This window comes from Misgurnus anguillicaudatus, chromosome 3, assembly GCF_027580225.2.
Source record: "Misgurnus anguillicaudatus chromosome 3, ASM2758022v2, whole genome shotgun sequence".
Classification (NCBI taxonomy): Eukaryota; Metazoa; Chordata; class Actinopteri; order Cypriniformes; family Cobitidae; genus Misgurnus; species Misgurnus anguillicaudatus.
The window spans coordinates 28611254-28628400 of NC_073339.2; the positions used below are offsets into that span (position 1 = coordinate 28611254).

At 40.9% G+C, this 17147-nt stretch overlaps 1 long non-coding RNA gene across 1 annotated transcript; it reads right to left on the reverse strand.

Annotated features, from left to right (window-relative positions):
• Window positions 1-12849: 12849 nt before the first annotated feature.
• On the reverse strand, window positions 12850-15156 carry LOC129440926 (uncharacterized). Its single transcript, XR_012368057.1, has 3 exons — window positions 14652-15156; window positions 13585-13692; window positions 12850-13143 (listed from the first exon to the last, which is right to left on the reverse strand). It is a non-coding gene; the product is annotated as an uncharacterized lncRNA (long non-coding RNA).
• Between the last annotated feature and the right edge of the window lie 1991 nt (window positions 15157-17147).

Below are 17147 nucleotides of genomic sequence, written 5' to 3' on the forward strand. Positions count from 1 at the left end.
TTTACCTGTGTTTTCTAGTGTTTGCTTTCCTGGTGTATATTTCGGACTGTCTATTGGATTATTGCTGCTTGCCGCCTGCCCCGACATTGGACTGGATTATCGTTTATGAATGCTCTCCGCCTGCCCCGACTTTGGACTGTATTACCGCTTATGATCGTTCTCTGCCTGCCTCGACATTGGTCTGTGTTTACGTTTGTGCATTACTGGAGTGTTACCTTGTTTTGATTGTACATCTACTACAATAAAGAGTTGCAAATGGATCCACACGTATCAGACGCGTCACAGAAGACTTCGCCATCTTCGGATCCAGCAACCTTGGCACAACTCACGGGTGAGCTCTCTTCACAAGCGCATGTATTAGCAACTCATCAGCAACAGTTAGCCAGACTAACATCCCTCACTGAGGAACTGGTTCGCTCCGTCCAAACTCTAGCGGCTGCTGCCTCCGCCCCCGCCGCTTTAGCACCACTTCCGCCTCAGCCTGCACCCATACCCATGCCCGCGGCTTCAGCGACTCCTCGCCTGGCATTCCCGGAGAAATTTGACGGCACTCCAGATAAATGCAGGGGCTTTCTCATGCAGTGTGACATTTTCATTGCCCAACAATCCACCTTGTACAACACAGAAGTTGGTAAGATCTCTTTGGTGTGTTCCTTGCTTACCGGAAAAGCGCTGGAATGGGCTACTGCTCTATGGACGGTGGGAAGTTTTAATCATTGCACTTACGATGAATTTCAGAGGATGATGCGGGCAGTGTTTGAATATCCGGCTGGAGGTCGAGACCCAGGGGAACAACTTTTAACACTTCGTCAAGGCCGTCGCACCGCAGCGGAGTATGCGCTAGCGTTTCGTACTCTCGCAGCCCAAACCAACTGGGTGGAGGACACGTTAAAAACTTTGTTCCGTCAGGGGTTAAATCCGGAACTACAGTCGGAACTTGCCTGCCGAGATGAGGGGAAAAGTTTAGATGATTTTGTCATGTTAACCATCCGCATTGATAATTTGGTTCGATCCAGAAGACCCACGCGAGGTTTATCCACCCCCGTTTCAACTCAACCCGAAGACTGCGAACCTATGCAAATTGGACGTGCACGTTTGACGGCTGAGGAGAGAGAGCGCCGGTTTAGAGAGCGATTGTGTCTCTATTGTGGTAAACCGGGTCACGTCCTCGCCGCATGCCCCACGCGACCAACGCAAACTCGTCTCGGTCGGGTGAGTGCTTCCATTCCCCCTACTTTTGACTGTTTAGAAATACCCATTACTTTAACATGGCAAAATACCACTATATCTTCTAAAGCTTTGATCGATTCCGGAGCTGCAGGAAACTTTATTGACTCTAATTTGATTAAACTCTATGGCATTCCAGTAATTCCCTGTGTACCTCCTCTCTCTATCTCAGCGCTAGATGGACGGCCCTTGGGCACGGGCCGAGTCACTCACACGACCGAAAATATAACGCTTGCCACTCAACCTGTACATGAAGAGAACCTCACCTTTTATGTTATCTCGTCACCTCACAACCCGGTCATATTGGGATTTCCATGGCTACACCATCATAACCCTCTCGTCTCCTGGAAGGACAAACAGATCGTCAGTTGGGGTGAAAATTGTCAGACCTCCTGTGTGAGTAAAATTCATTTATTCTCATCACATACCACTCATGTCACTAGTCTACCCGACAATGTTCCTACTGAGTATCACGATCTGGCGGTCGCATTCAGCAAGACTAAAGCAACTCAACTACCACCCCATCGAGCCAGTGACTGTGCTATTGAATTGTTGCCCAACACAACACCACCGAAAGGCCGCATCTTCCCCCTGTCTGCACCTGAAACTCAAGCGATGAAGAAATACATCGAAGAGGAGCTGGCCAAAGGGTTTATTCGTCCTTCCACATCACCAGCCGCTGCGGGATTCGTCTTCGTAGGTAAGAAGGATGGTAGTTTACGTCCCTGCATTGATTATCGTGGACTCAATGATATCACTGTTAAGTTCCGTTACCCACTGCCACTGGTCCCCGCTGCACTAGAACAACTCCGCAATGCCAGAATCTACACTAAACTAGATCTTCGCAGCGCTTATAATTTGATACGAATCCGAGAGGGAGATGAGTGGAAAACGGCCTTTTCTACGATTGACGGCCACTATGAATATTTGGTCATGCCCTTCGGGCTATCTAACAGTCCGTCAGTATTCCAGTTTTTCATTAATGATGTTTTTCGGGATATGCTTAACCGCTTCGTCATCATCTACATTGATGATATCTTGATTTACTCAGATTCACTTAAGCAACACATTATTCACGTCAGGGCAGTCCTCCAACGTCTCATTGAACATCAACTTTACGCCAAGGCAGAGAAGTGTGAATTTCATCAGTCCTCAACCTCCTTTTTAGGATACATCATCAGTCCAGATGGAGTCGCAATGGATGAGAAAAAGGTAAACTCTGTACTCAACTGGCCCAAACCCACCACAGTGAAGGAACTACAACGTTTCTTAGGATTTGCCAACTTCTATCGACGGTTTATTAAGAATTTCAGTATCATCGCCGCACCTTTAACTTCGCTAGTGCAAAGGACCAACCACAAACTAACTTGGAACCCTGGTGCTGAGAGCGCATTTGAAAACCTGAAGTCTTTGTTCACCTCAGCCCCAATCCTTCATCATCCAGACCCAGAAAGACCATTTATAGTAGAAGTTGACGCCTCCAGCACCGGCATCGGTGCCATTTTGTCCCAGAGGCAAGGTAATCCACCTAAATTATTTCCCTGTGCCTTCTTTTCTCGTAAACTGAATTCCTCTGAACGAAACTACGATGTGGGCAATCGCGAGCTATTAGCCATGAAAGCAGCACTCGAGGAGTGGCGACATTGGCTAGAAGGCGCCAAGCATCCCTTCACCGTTTTGACTGACCACCGTAATCTTGAGTATTTACAATCAGCTAAACGGCTCAACACAAGACAGGCAAGATGGGCACTTTTTTTCACAAGGTTCCAATTCACCATTACATATCGACCTGGCTCCAAAAACACCAAAGCTGACGCCCTTTCACGTCAATATGACTCTGTCCCTCAGTCTGTTTGCCCCGAACCCATCATCCCACCCTCCCTCATTGTTGCACCCATACAATGGAACATTATGCGGGAGATTGATCAACTCAATAATCTCAACCCACCACCAGTTGAATGTCCTGCTGACCGTATATTTGTTCCTCTATCACACAGAAAACGAGTCATTCTCTGGGTGCACACATCTCTCTCCTCTGGCCATCCCGGCATCAACACCACTTTGCAAATGTTAAAAAACAGGTTTTGGTGGCCATCCATGTACCCCGATGTAAGCTCGGCCATCAATGCTTGTTCCATCTGCGCCACCAGTAAAGCCCCTCATCAAGCCCCGGCAGGTCTCCTTCAACCCCTCGAAGTTCCACAAAGACCCTGGTCACACATAGCTATCGACTTCGTCACTGACTTACCCAATTCCAAAGGCAACACTGTCGTTCTCTCCGTGGTTGATCGATTCTCAAAAGGTTGCAGATTTATCCCTTTGCCCAAACTCCCATCTGCTATGGAAACAGCGGAACAACTCTTGCATTGTATCTTTCGGTACTATGGGCTCCCAGAGGACATTGTATCACACCGGGGTCCTCAGTTTACGTCCAAGGTATGGAAGGCTTTTTTCAAAACTCTCAACATTAACATCAGTCTCACATCCGGCTATCACCCACAATCTAACGGACAAGTGGAACGCCTCAATCAAGAACTTACTAAATTTCTCAGAATCCATTGCCATCAAAACCAACATGACTGGTGTCGCTTCCTACCTTGGGCGGAATATGCTCAAAACTCTATCAAGAAAACCACCACTGGTCTCACCCCATTTCAATGTATCCTTGGATATCAACCCCCGATGCTCCCCTGGGATGATAAACTCACAGATGTTCCTGCTGTAGACGCCTGGTTCACACGGAGTCAAGAGGTATGGGAACAGGCTCACATCCATCTGTCGCGAGCTATTAAGAAGTTTAAAGACAAAGCCGACCGCCACAGACGTCCCGAACCAAGCTACGAACCTGGCCAGCTGGTGTGGCTTTCAACCAGAGATCTAAGACTTCGTCTCCCCTGCAAAAAACTAAGTCCCAGGTATGTTGGCCCTTTTAAAATTGTCAAACAGATTACTCCTGTGTCTTACCGGTTACAACTACCTGCTAATTATCGCATTTCTCCCACTTTTCATGTGTCTCTGCTCAAACCCGCTGAGGACCCGGGGGCGGCTGTAGAATCCAGACTGACGGGCCCCCCTCCTATCGTCGTTGGCGGTGAGGATGAGGATCTGGTCCGCGAGCTGTTGGACTCCAGACGGCAGGGTTCCACCATCCAATACCTCGTTGACTGGGAGGGGTACGGTCCTGAAGAGAGGTCATGGGAGAACGCGGACAACATCCTGGACCCTAACCTCATTCACCAGTTCCATGAATCACATCCTGACAAACCGGCCCCTCGTGCCCGAGGTCGTCCCCGGAAAAATGCTTCCCGCGTCTGGAGCCGCTCGCAGGGGGGGGGGGGCTCTGTGACGGATGTCAGCATTAACGCCCCCGGTGCACAACCCTCACATTCACCTGCATATTAGCGATACTACATTTCCCATAATTCCCGTGACCTGCTGATTACACACCAGCTGCACCGTATCAGTGGGTCTATTTAACCTGGGACTTGGACACTTGTACTTTGCGAAGTCTTGTTTGCCCCGCAACATTACTGAGCGTTTACCTGTGTTTTCTAGTGTTTGCTTTCCTGGTGTATATTTCGGACTGTCTATTGGATTATTGCTGCTTGCCGCCTGCCCCGACATTGGACTGGATTATCGTTTATGAATGCTCTCCGCCTGCCCCGACTTTGGACTGTATTACCGCTTATGATCGTTCTCTGCCTGCCTCGACATTGGTCTGTGTTTACGTTTGTGCATTACTGGAGTGTTACCTTGTTTTGATTGTACATCTACTACAATAAAGAGTTGCAAATGGATCCACACGTATCAGACGCGTCACAGCGCTATTTCAAAAATGGAGTTTGGGAGAAAAAATCCAAAAGGACTACGTCAGGTCAGATAACGTACAGAGCCTGCTGCTATCCAGTCATGAACCCGCTGTGAGTGATGTCCTGTCATGTGTAAAGACCCGGATAACTTTACTGGAGTTAGAGAGATTGGTGAAAGTGAAGTGCAATCCGAGGACCCAGAAAAAAAAGTGATTGAAGAATTTGAAGAAATGCACCCAGCAAATTGCAGTTCAGACAACGGTGAGCATAATTACATATTTTTATATAAGCTTGGCTTGCTTTACGTATGTTAACATTTTAAACAATACTAAAACATATCAACAAGTAAAATAAAATAAAATAAAATCAACAAGTTAAACAAAAACGTTTTGAGTATGCTATATCAAAAAGTAGCCATCCAGCATGTTTTATCCATTGTGGCAGCCCTTGCTCACAAAAAGGTTGAGACCCCTGGTCTAGTTAAATGTTGATTATCACTGTTGTTGTTATTTTAATAGTATAAATTAATTTATAATTAAATAGGAATATCGCGTTATAATGCATAACGGTATCTTCTGTTTGTTGTTTTTCAGACGAAACAGCAGATGACCAAAGCATTCATCTTTTCCTGGACATCTCCTGTTGTGTGGTAAGCATGAAATTACATTTGGATATACCAGTATAAAGTTCAGTACATGCTAATCCAGAGCTAAAATGAGAAAACCTTACATGTTTCACCCACATTATTGTTTTCTACTATCAAATTTCTGTTAGTTAACTAATGAAAGCAACTAAAGTATAAACACACTTTATAAAGTATAAAAAAAACTAAAATGAAGTTGAAGTGGATGAAGTTCACACAAAGTACTTAACTGGTTCATTGCACTAGGATAAAGCTAGCTGTTTGAGATGCACATGATCTTTTCCAACTACAGTTTTCAAATCTTTTCATACTCAAATGGCCATATTGATGAGAAATGACCATATTAATTATGTTCTTTTTAAATCTCAAATGACCATATTAACGATGGGGTTTTCAATCTCAAATGGCCATATTCATGATGGACTTTTCAATCTCTAATGGTCTAATGGTGGTGCTGAGTATGTGCATTGCATGTGTTTTAAATATGTCCTTTAAATTTCCATAGGATGACTATGTGGATGAAGAGGGGGAAATCCTTGCTGAGGAGCAGAGTGAAGCCTATCCTCACATACAAGATGGGGAGGAGCATGGAAGTGATCAGTCCAGAAGTGAAAAAACAGAACACTTGTTGATGATGAACCTTTTGGCCATGATGAAATTGACTGGTATCCTCCGTGACGACTTCTTACAGTATGTGGTTTGTCCAAAATGTATGACAGTGTACATGCTTACTGAAACCTATGAGCTCAGACGGGATGGTACAAAGGTTTGCAGGACTTGTGGTCACATCCCATTCTACAATCACCCACAGCAGAGGTCTGCATTAAGGAAGAAATATGGCTCTGCCTTGCTAAGATAGGCTACATATTCGAGAGGGGAAGAGTATGTCCATCCAATACGTTCTTACTGTTACAAGAGTGTTGTGCAGTCTCTGGGAGGACTTGTTAAAAGACTTGGATTTGAAGAGAAATTAGATAAAAGGCGAAAGCGGGAACTGCCAAAGGGTGTGTTAGGAGATGTAAATGATGGACAAGTATGGCAGGATTACCAGTATGTGAATTCAATAAACTGTAGTCATTCCACTATGCACAGTATTTGAGCTGTGATGTAATTGCACAAGTTACCTTGCTTCATTCCCATCCGGACAGACATTTTGTTGTTTGACATGTTGTTTGATGGGGTTTGCATAGAATGCACAAATTGAGCCTGATTAAAACTCTGTCAAAACAATTAAAATTGTTGAAATAAATAGTTTGGTGTATCTTTTTTATCTAACATTGGTTATTGCTAATTACGAGTAATTAATATACACTGTTAGCCTGAAGAAATTGAATCTACTTAAAGGGATAGTTTAAAAATTATTAGGAAAAAATATTTTGAAAGTATTGTGATAAATGGTGAAGAAAAGTTTGATAAATGATTGTCATTAAACTTAAAGTTGATTTTGAATTACTCTGTCCAACATCTCCACTTAGTTAACTGAGTTGAAAAAAAATATATTTTTAATTAATGTATAATTATAATTCTCTTAGTGTTATAAATGGTATTATAACACAAAACTCATGACTTAGTCAGTCATTAAATAAACTTGATTCTCCACTGAAACACAATACAATACAATGTGTTGTTTATGTCAATAAACACTGATCACCTGAACGGGGACTTTCATTTACAAAAATGGTCATTTATCATTTTAAACTAAACAACATGAATAATATTAGAGCATAAACCTCTATGACATTTTAACAAATATTTAAGTAGTTAAAGTTCTTATTAGTTCTTAATTCTGTAAAAAAGCTTAAATAATCGTAATATTCTGAGACAAAGGATTATGGGTGTTCCTTACAACATGTACTGCTAAAGTTCATTCACTTGAATGTTTTAGTTTAATTAATTTTATACACTTAAAAGTTAAATGAACTAAGATTTTTTAAGTAAATGTCCATAACTCAAAATACTAAGTGATGTTTACATCATGAAGACAATGTGTTAACAGTGTAGCATACTTTAAAAATTAAATAAATTCAAACTAAAATTTAAGAGTCTGTAATTTGGCTTTACTGATACCAAAGATTTTCTTAAAATCAAAGATTAAAACCTCTCAGAGTGTTACCTGAGTAAAACTCCCCCAGCTGCTACCCTGATTTGCATTTGTATAGCTCACAGCATGTTCATTTACATGTTAAAGCCTCCCATAGAATTAGGGGAAGGGGGGACAACTTCCAAGCAAGACCCACGTCAACTTCTGACAACTTACGGCAGTTTTCGGTGTTGGCTGCAAATTGTCGTGCGCAGTCGTAAACTTGGAGTTTCACAGCAATCTACAGTGCCACATTCTGACGAAAATTCCACTTTTCATGCAGTGAAATCGGGATTTAGTGGGAAACATGGCTTCTCAGGGACAGAATTGCAGTGTAGATCAGGAGATCGTCTACCTACTACGCAAAAATGACCTCAAGACAATCGCTGAGACAGAACACACGATTGCAAATATCCGAGAAATCAAAAGAGAGCACTCGGACAAATTGCAAATACTAAAGGCACAAATTGAAGCATTTACATACGAAAAACAAAGCTGGACAAGGCAGAGCGAGTTAATGGCGAGAGAAATAGATGGGCTAAAGAAGTAAAAAAATCGGACTAAAAATCGGCGGCGATTACATCTCTGCTCTCGAAGACTGCTGCAGTAATGCAGGCTTCCCAGTGGCTCCAGTTAAGCAAGCAGCACTGGATGAAACTTTTGGATCGGAAAGAATTGATGATAGTGATGATGATGATGTTGCTGCATAGACAAACAAAACAAGGAGAGATATCCAAATCGAAGAGTGAGCTACTGTACAAAAGCATGAGCAAAATCAACGAAGTCCCATTAAAACGAGAACAATATCAAGCGAAGCACCCTCAAAATCTGTTTGTGTTGACGTTCTTAAAACCATGACAAACGTGAACGATGAAATAACTTTGATTAGCCGCCCGCTAACATGCGACGAGTGTTCAAAACACAAACAAATCGTAGGAGTCATGCTCCGAAAGGGACAATTTCAGATGAATTGGAAAACATTAATTTTACAGGCCACTGTATACAAGTTAGAAACTAGAGATGTATGGCAAATCGGATTGTTAACCATTCTCACAGAGCTCAGATCTAAGCTAACCCCAGAAGTGAAATCCGGACACATAATAGAGAAATATGTTGACGAAAATGACGAAGTCATTTACCAACGTTTAAAACAAGCATTGTTAGATCTAAGGGGACCCACAAACTCAGATTGGAGTAGAATTCTGGAAATCAAACAGGCAAACGGTGAGTCATTTGAAGCATATATTAAGCGTGTGTGGGTAACATACAAAGAGCACTCTGGGATGGAAAACGCAAGCTGCGATCACGAGCCATTATTACAAATCATAAAAAACAACACTGGTATCCCATTTCAGAAAGCTTTTTAATAAATTGTGTCGACCCGGCAGAAAACTAATTTAATGCAATTGTGCACTGGGGATTGAGAATAGAACAGCAATGGATGTTAAAACCCAGTGCTGTTGCATCCACACGCTGGCAGACAGAAGGGAAAGGCACGCACACATCTGGCCCCAAATTTCGAATGTACTGTTACTATTGCAGAAAACCCAATCACACCATAAAAAACTGCCACAAAAAATAAGGAGACTTAAAAAACCAATCGGCTAGGGACCAATCAACAATGTCCGAGATCGATATTAAATTAGAGAAGTTTAACGAGTTTATTGCGAGGAGTTTCATTGATGGAAATAACGGCGCGACCGGAACTTCCGGCGACTGCTATTCACCATAGGAATCTGTGGCCTCCTTGCGATTGGAGCATAGTCCAAAGCAGGAACCGAATTAAAATAAGAGTTAATCTAGGAGGCCGGTTAGCTGACGTACTTATTAATTCTGGTGCATCTTGCTCTTTTATTGACATACCGCTACCTTTGACAGATGAGACCATTCAAATAAAGGGAATTGGTGATACGCTAATGATTGCAACACAAACACAACCCGTCATAGGCGTTGCAGTTCTAGAAGAATCCTTCTGGGTTTTGCCTAATAATAGTGAGGGAACTGTATTTGGTATGGACATTATGTGAAAACATGGCTTCGTAATTCATTGTTTTGAAAAACAAATTGATTTAAAATGCCCACCAAAAAACAAGGCCAGCATTATGTCCATATCCATTACAGACCCCATTCAACAGCTAATTGACAAACATGACAGCATTTGGGCTACACATGAACATGAATGTGGACTCATTGATTGCATCGTACAGCTCGATGGAGACCCCCTCCCCCACAATAACAATACACAATCAAACCAGAAGCAGAAGCAGCCGTTCATGACATTGTAAAACAACTTGAGATCAGAAATAGTTTGACGATGTAGTTCAACAACAAATTCTCTGTGTTTACCCATACCGAAACTGAATGGGAAGTGGCACCTTTATATTGATTATCAACGTCTTAAAGTATTCCCAAAAGCTACAACCATAGTAGCCAACCCATCCACACTACTATCACAGATCTCAACCAATGCGTCGTGGTTTACCGCGCTCGACAAAAAGAACAGTTTCTGGTCTATTCCAATCAGACGCGAAGATCAATGAAAATTGGCCTTCACCGTAAACCAAATACAATACACTTTCTGCAGAATGCCACAAGGGTGGCATAACAGTCCCTCAATTTTCACCGGGTGCTTGAAGATACTCTCAGACCAGTACCCAGAACAGGAAATGTAATTCATTATGTCGACGACATGAGATTATGAGATTTCATCCCTGACTTCACTACATCACAACACCTTTATATGATTTCATCCCTGACTTCCCAACATCACAACACCTTTATACGCCCTCATAAAGGGAAAGACAAAGCCCTCTGATGTGCTCGAATGGTCGGACGACCACAAAAAAGCATTCACAAATTTAAAATTTTTGCAATTATGCTCTGCGCCCATGCTCGGTCTGCATTGCCCGTCAAAGCCGTTTACAGGTCGATGTAAGTGGCGTTTTAGCACAAGACCACAGGGGAAAATTGCGTCATAAACAGTCATAAACACAGCATGTGCTGGCGGTTCACTGGATGCTGACGACAACAGAACCTATTGTAGGTTTTTAACACAGTGCACATTCCGGTACAAATGTTGTTGCAGGGACGAATAAAGGGTGTGTCCTCACAGAGATTAGCAAGATGGTTGGCAGATATACAAGCATGTGACATCACAACTCTGAACACTTGAGTCTTCCCACATTTATTTGGAGATGTGGAAGTTGACCCACACACATGTCAAGCTAAACAGGAAGCACTGAGCCCGGTCTATGACCAAAAACTTCCTAACCAGTACTGAAAATGACCATTAAATCCCCCATTAATGAAGTAAGCTGACACCTTTACCTCCAGCTATAGAGGACGTGTTGTCAAGGAACTAAACAAAAAGGCTTTCACCAAAAGGACTTTATTGCTAAACTTTTATGGAATTACATTTGTGTCAAATTAAACGCACGCAACTTTTGCAAAAACAAACAAAAATATACATTGATAAAAGAAAAAAACTATCTGAAAATAAAAACAATCAACTAACTAGCAAAAACATTAACATCATCTTTAAATATACTGCATTCTTTGTTTATAGTTTTCTAAGTTTCACTTTCACTAAATATAGTTTTGAATGTGCTGCAAATGTTTTCGTTTACACTTTCCAAGTTTTCGTTTGCGCTTCGCAAATTTACGTTCTCCATTTTGACACAAACCTCTCGTGAGGGGCGGGCTTAACAGCGGTTCGCTCTTATTGGCTTGTGAGATTTTGATTGACAGCTCATTGAACCGGAACCCCGGAACAGAAGGTGGCAGTAGTGCACCAATAAGCTGGATCCCAACCGCTATTAAAAATAACAAGAAGAAGACGATCGGACGCTGTTTATCAGCGGAGCTGCAAGTAGTCTAAACAAACGGTAATAAGAGTATATTTATTTAATGATAAAACACGGATATTTTACACGTCAGCAGAGGAATAACAATAGTTCAAGATGAGTAATCGGGAGGCTCACGGTCTGGAGCAACAACACCATCCTCCTCGGCCGGACAATCGAGGCAACCTTACCTGAGGTAAGTTAAGTTTTTAATAACTATCAAAATAAATAGAATAATCCCACTGCAAGTTTTATTGATGTGCTGCTGAGGAGGTTTTTGCTGTTAGCCGTGCACAGGGTGACCAGCTTCAAAATTTCAGGGTTCTTATGTTAACCTTGTCTGTAAATTTGCGGTTTTCTAAAGCAACAATTAGTTACAAACAAGTTATACATTTTAAAGTATTAGTGTTGAATGACTATTGTGCTAGATGTAGTGATGTCATTAAATGCTTATTGTTTATTTTACTGCCCTAGACGGCGAAACTCAGGACGAGGCAGCACTTTCTGTCCCATGCAGTGGTTGACAGGCACCTGCTTCTGTCAGAGAAAAACGCCTTCAAAATAACTGATAATAACTTTGATCACACATGCATGCATCGAAGGCCAAGCAAATGAATTTAAAGAAAGAATGGAAACAGCAGTGCAACATAATGCTTACTTTTACAGAGTGTCAGTTGAAATGAACTCAAATGTCTAGACAAAATGTTTCTCCCAATAGTAATGTCTTTTTTATCATTTATAGATGCTGTTTAACAGTTGTTAATGATTTTACATGCATCTGAATGGTCTACAGAGTCTTAAAGGGATAGTTCACACAAAAATGAAAATTCTGTTATTATTTACTCAGTCTCATGTTGTTGTAAACCTATTTAAGTTTCTTTATTCTGCTGAGAAGATATTTTGATAAATGATGGTAAGCACACATGAGAGTGTACCCATTGACGTCTAAAGTACAAATTAAATCTAAGGAGGAAAATGGAGGACAGTCAATTTTCTATGTCATGTGATGTTTAAACACACAAAAGTTTCTAATCTAATCATCCATATGCCGATATATAACATGCATAACGTCTTGCATTGCATTTGTCCTTCATGTTTAGCTGCGTTGACTCTCAGATATGTAAAGCACAGGCTGACAGATGTAGTGAGAAGGCATGATATATAAAGATAAATTACCAGCACAACGCTATAAAGTGTTGCCATGAATAACTCTGCACATGCATATGAATCACAATAAGAGGGGAATCCCAGCAGTCAGAGATGTGTCTCCATTGTGATTACTGGTGGGAAATAGTTTTAAAGGAAAGGTACATCTGTGAACCAGCTTTTGTATCTTGTAAACCTGAAAATGACTTTTACAATTTAAATGGAGCACAGTCTTTGGATGACATCAAGTGTCTGTTGGTATAACTCCTAGACATTCAATGGTGATATCAAAGGCTTTTGGTCTGACAAAGGACAATAGATCTCTGGCACCACGACCACACCATCATCCTCTGTGACATTGTCAACAATTTCCTCTTGAAAAAGTTGCTCCACCATCTGAAAAAGAAACAATGTGTTATAATGCTAACCAAATTTAATTTGATACATTTCTAAGGACACATAATTACATAATGCCAAAGTAACTATATGCAAGTACATGAATGTCAAGAATAAAAATCCTGATATTTAGTTAATATCATTCCAATCTCATGTAACATAAGTCCTATTTACACATGGCATTGGATGAGTCTTGAGACCACATTTGCTTTAAGGGGAAGGGGACAGCACGCTACTTACTATGATAATGAGTAATGACTTTGCAAAATAGTTTGGGGGAAGGATGTATTATTACAGTGTTTTTTTGTTGTTGTTGTTGTTGTTGTTGATTAAGAGTTTAATGTCATGCCATCTACCTGGCTAGAATTATGAATAAAAATAAAAGATGAAAAATGAAACGTTAATTCTTGATAAATATTCTAAAATGAAATCTGGTCTTACAAAATATGTGCAGTTCACCTGCCGAATCAAGCACTGTCTCTTCTTCCATTGCAGTTCTTCATAGTACAAGAGACAGCTGACCAAACATCACACCATAGAGGCTCAATTCTAAAAAAAAAAAGAGAAAAGTATGGTCAAATCGTAGCTTATAAAAAAGCAATGTCTGTCCATAGTAAATCATCATGTGAAGTATTATGGAAACCAAATTAGTGGCATTCCTACATTAAGGGCAGGTAGGCTGAATACCACCAGATGTGGTGCAGATATGCATTTTTAGAGTGCTGCTAATACGCCTAAATAAGACAATTCTGTCGTCATTTACTCACCATCATGTCGTTCCAAACCCTTAAGACTTTGGTTCATCTTCTGAACACAAGTAAAGATCTTTAAAATGTTATCTTTTCAAAGAGAGCTTTCTGTCCCACCAGTAACAGCAAACATTACTACCCCTTTCAAGGCTTCATTTTAACCTTGCAGTGCTCTTGTAAACGTGCATTAAAGATTAATTGATTTGAATTAAAATTGATTTAAACTAAACATTCGCTGCAAAATATGTTCTCACACTTGTTCTTGTAGAAATAGCTAACATGAATTTTATGCTGAACTCGTTACATTTCAAATCTAATAAAAACATAAACTAAAAAAACCTAAAAATTTACCAAAGCCCCTTTAAATTGGTATTTTATATACAGAGAACAACATGAACTGGTTCAGTGCCTACCTGGAGAAATTACACTCTTTGGTCCTGATAAGTAATATAAAATAAAAAGCGGAATTAGGCTAAAATCTTACATTTGTTTTTTATGGACAATAATAAAGATAGAATTGTTTGCCTAACCACAATTAAAGAAAGATCATTATCTTTGCGTTTCACATATCCATTGTAAGCCTAAATGTGCCAAAGTAGACTATGGAACAAATGGGTCTTTTACATAACGATCTTTGCTCTGCTTTGAGAAATGCAATACCATTCATATACAGTTTAACACAACTGTTGCAGCCTTCACACATGAATAAATCTTGCAGTGGGATTATTCTATTTATTTTGATAGTTATTACAAACTTACCTCAGGCTGCCTCGATTGTCCGGCCGAGGAGGATGGTGTTGGTGCTCCGGACCGTGAGCCTCTCGATTACTCATCTTGAACTATTGTAATTCCTCTGCTGACGTGTAAAATATCCTTGTATTATCAATAATGTTCTTTAATATACTCTTATTACCGTTTGTTTAGACTACTTGCAGCTCCGCTGATAAACAGCGTCCGATCGTCTTCTTCTTGTTATTTTTAACAGTGGTTGGGATCCAGCTTATTGGCGCACTACCGCCACCTTCTGTTCCGGGGTTCCGGTTCAATGAGCTGTCAATCAAAATCTCACAAGCCAATAAGAGCGAACCGCTGTTAAGCCCGCCCCTCACGAGAGGTTTGTGTCAAAATGGAGAACGTAAATTTGCGAAGCGCAAACAAAAAATTGGAAAGTGAAAACGAAAACATTTGCAGCACATTCAAAACTATATTTAGTGAAAGTGAAACTTAGAAAACTATAAACAAAGAATGCAGTATATTTAAAGATGATGTTAATTTGTTTGCTAGTTAGTTGATTGTTTTTATTTTCAGATAGTTTTTTTCTTTTATCAATGTATATTTTTGTTTGTTTTTGCAAAAGTTGCGTGCGTTTAATTTGACACAAATGTAATTCCATAAACTTTGAGCAAAATGCTGCTAAATAACTCTTTATTTATTTTTGCTTTAGTTAAATTATCCAAATCGCCTAAGATCCAATCTAAGGATGCTGAAGGGTTCAGAGAATTCTCAGACTTCTTGAACGCATGTCATCAAGCTATGCCTCACGTCAAAGGGCTTGAAAAACTGAATGACTGTGATGAAAACCAAAAACTCATACACAAATTACCAGATTGGGCAGCAGCACAGTGGAACCGTCAGGTCACGCAGACACTGATTGAGACTAATGACTTTCCAAAGATTATAGATTTTGTGACCTTCATGTCAATGGAAGCAGAGATTACATGTAATCCAGTGACCTCCTTCAACGCTCGTCGTGCCTCTGACCACATTTCAGAAAAATGGAATCCTAAGGACAGTAAAAGGAACAAGGCTAACATCTTTCACATTCGAACAGCTACAGAAGATAAACAGAATGATGAAAATGAACAAAGCCCCACTAAAGGAAATTATATCACGTGTCTCTTCTGCAAAGACAGAAAGCATAATATTCACAGCTGTTCTAAATTTTTGGCAAAATCCCTGGAAGAGAAATGGAAATATGTGAAGGAGAACAAACTCTGCTACGGTTGCATGAAACCGGGCCATGCTGCAAAAGACTACCGTCACCGTTTGTCCTGTGACAGCTGCAAAGGTAGACATCCAACATGTCTACATGACGAAAACTACACAAAGAAATTCATCCCTGCACCAGTCTCAAACCAAGGTGACACAGAGAAAACTACTGCTACATCTCACAAAGTAGAGAATCATGAAACATCCACCAATACTTCAATGATCGTGCCAGTGTGGGTATCAACTGAGAGGAATCCAGGCTCTGAAAAACTTGTTTATGCTCTGCTGACACCCAGAGTGATACTGTGTTTATCGAATGAGAATTGAGCAACAAGCTACATGCTGACTCCTGTCCTGTGAGACTGAAATTAACAACTATGACTGCGGATGTTATCATACCGAGTGAAAGAGTGTCAGGACTCAAAGTAAGAGGCTACAATTCCTCTGTTGTTCTCAGTCTGCCTCCTGCCTACACTAAGGACTCTATTTCAGTGAGCCGTACTCACATCCCTACTTGTGACACAGCATGACCATGACATTGGAAGCATCTGTCTAAAATAGTGGACAAAATTCCACCTCTGCAAGATTGTGAGGTTGGCCTTCTCATAGGCTACAGCTGCCCAAGGGCTTTGGCACCAAAAGAGGTGATTTTGGAAGGAGACAATGAACCCTATGCAATTCATACAGACCTAGGTAGAGCGTTGTTGGTCGTCTGTCATCAGACCAGGAATCGCAATACCATTTGTTTCAATACCATTTGTCATCGAGTCAGTTTTAAAGAGCTCCCCCCAGTGACTCCAGCAGATGTTATTAAAGTATTGGAGTCTGACTTCAAAGACGATGGTGAAGACAATACAACTGTCTCACAGGATGACATCCTCTTCTTGACCAAACTGCAGCAAAGCATCAGGAAGAATGACTACGGACATTACAAGATGCCTCTCCCTTTCAGGGCAAGACCTCATTTGTCTAACAATAAACAGCTTGCTATTCTAAGGCTCAATCATCTCAAAAGAAAACTGTTGAAAGATGAAAGGTACAAGGAACACTAAACTAAGGTTTATGGAAGAGGTAGTTGGTGATGCAGAAGAAGTATATAGGGAAGGAAAGGATGAAGAGAACTGGTACATCCCTCATCACGGGGTGTACCATCCCAAAAAGCCAGACAAGCTCCGTGTTGTCTTCGACTGCTCTGCCAAGTACCAGGGTACCAGCCTTAATGACCATTTACTCCAAGGTCCATATTTAATGAATAATCTGACTGGT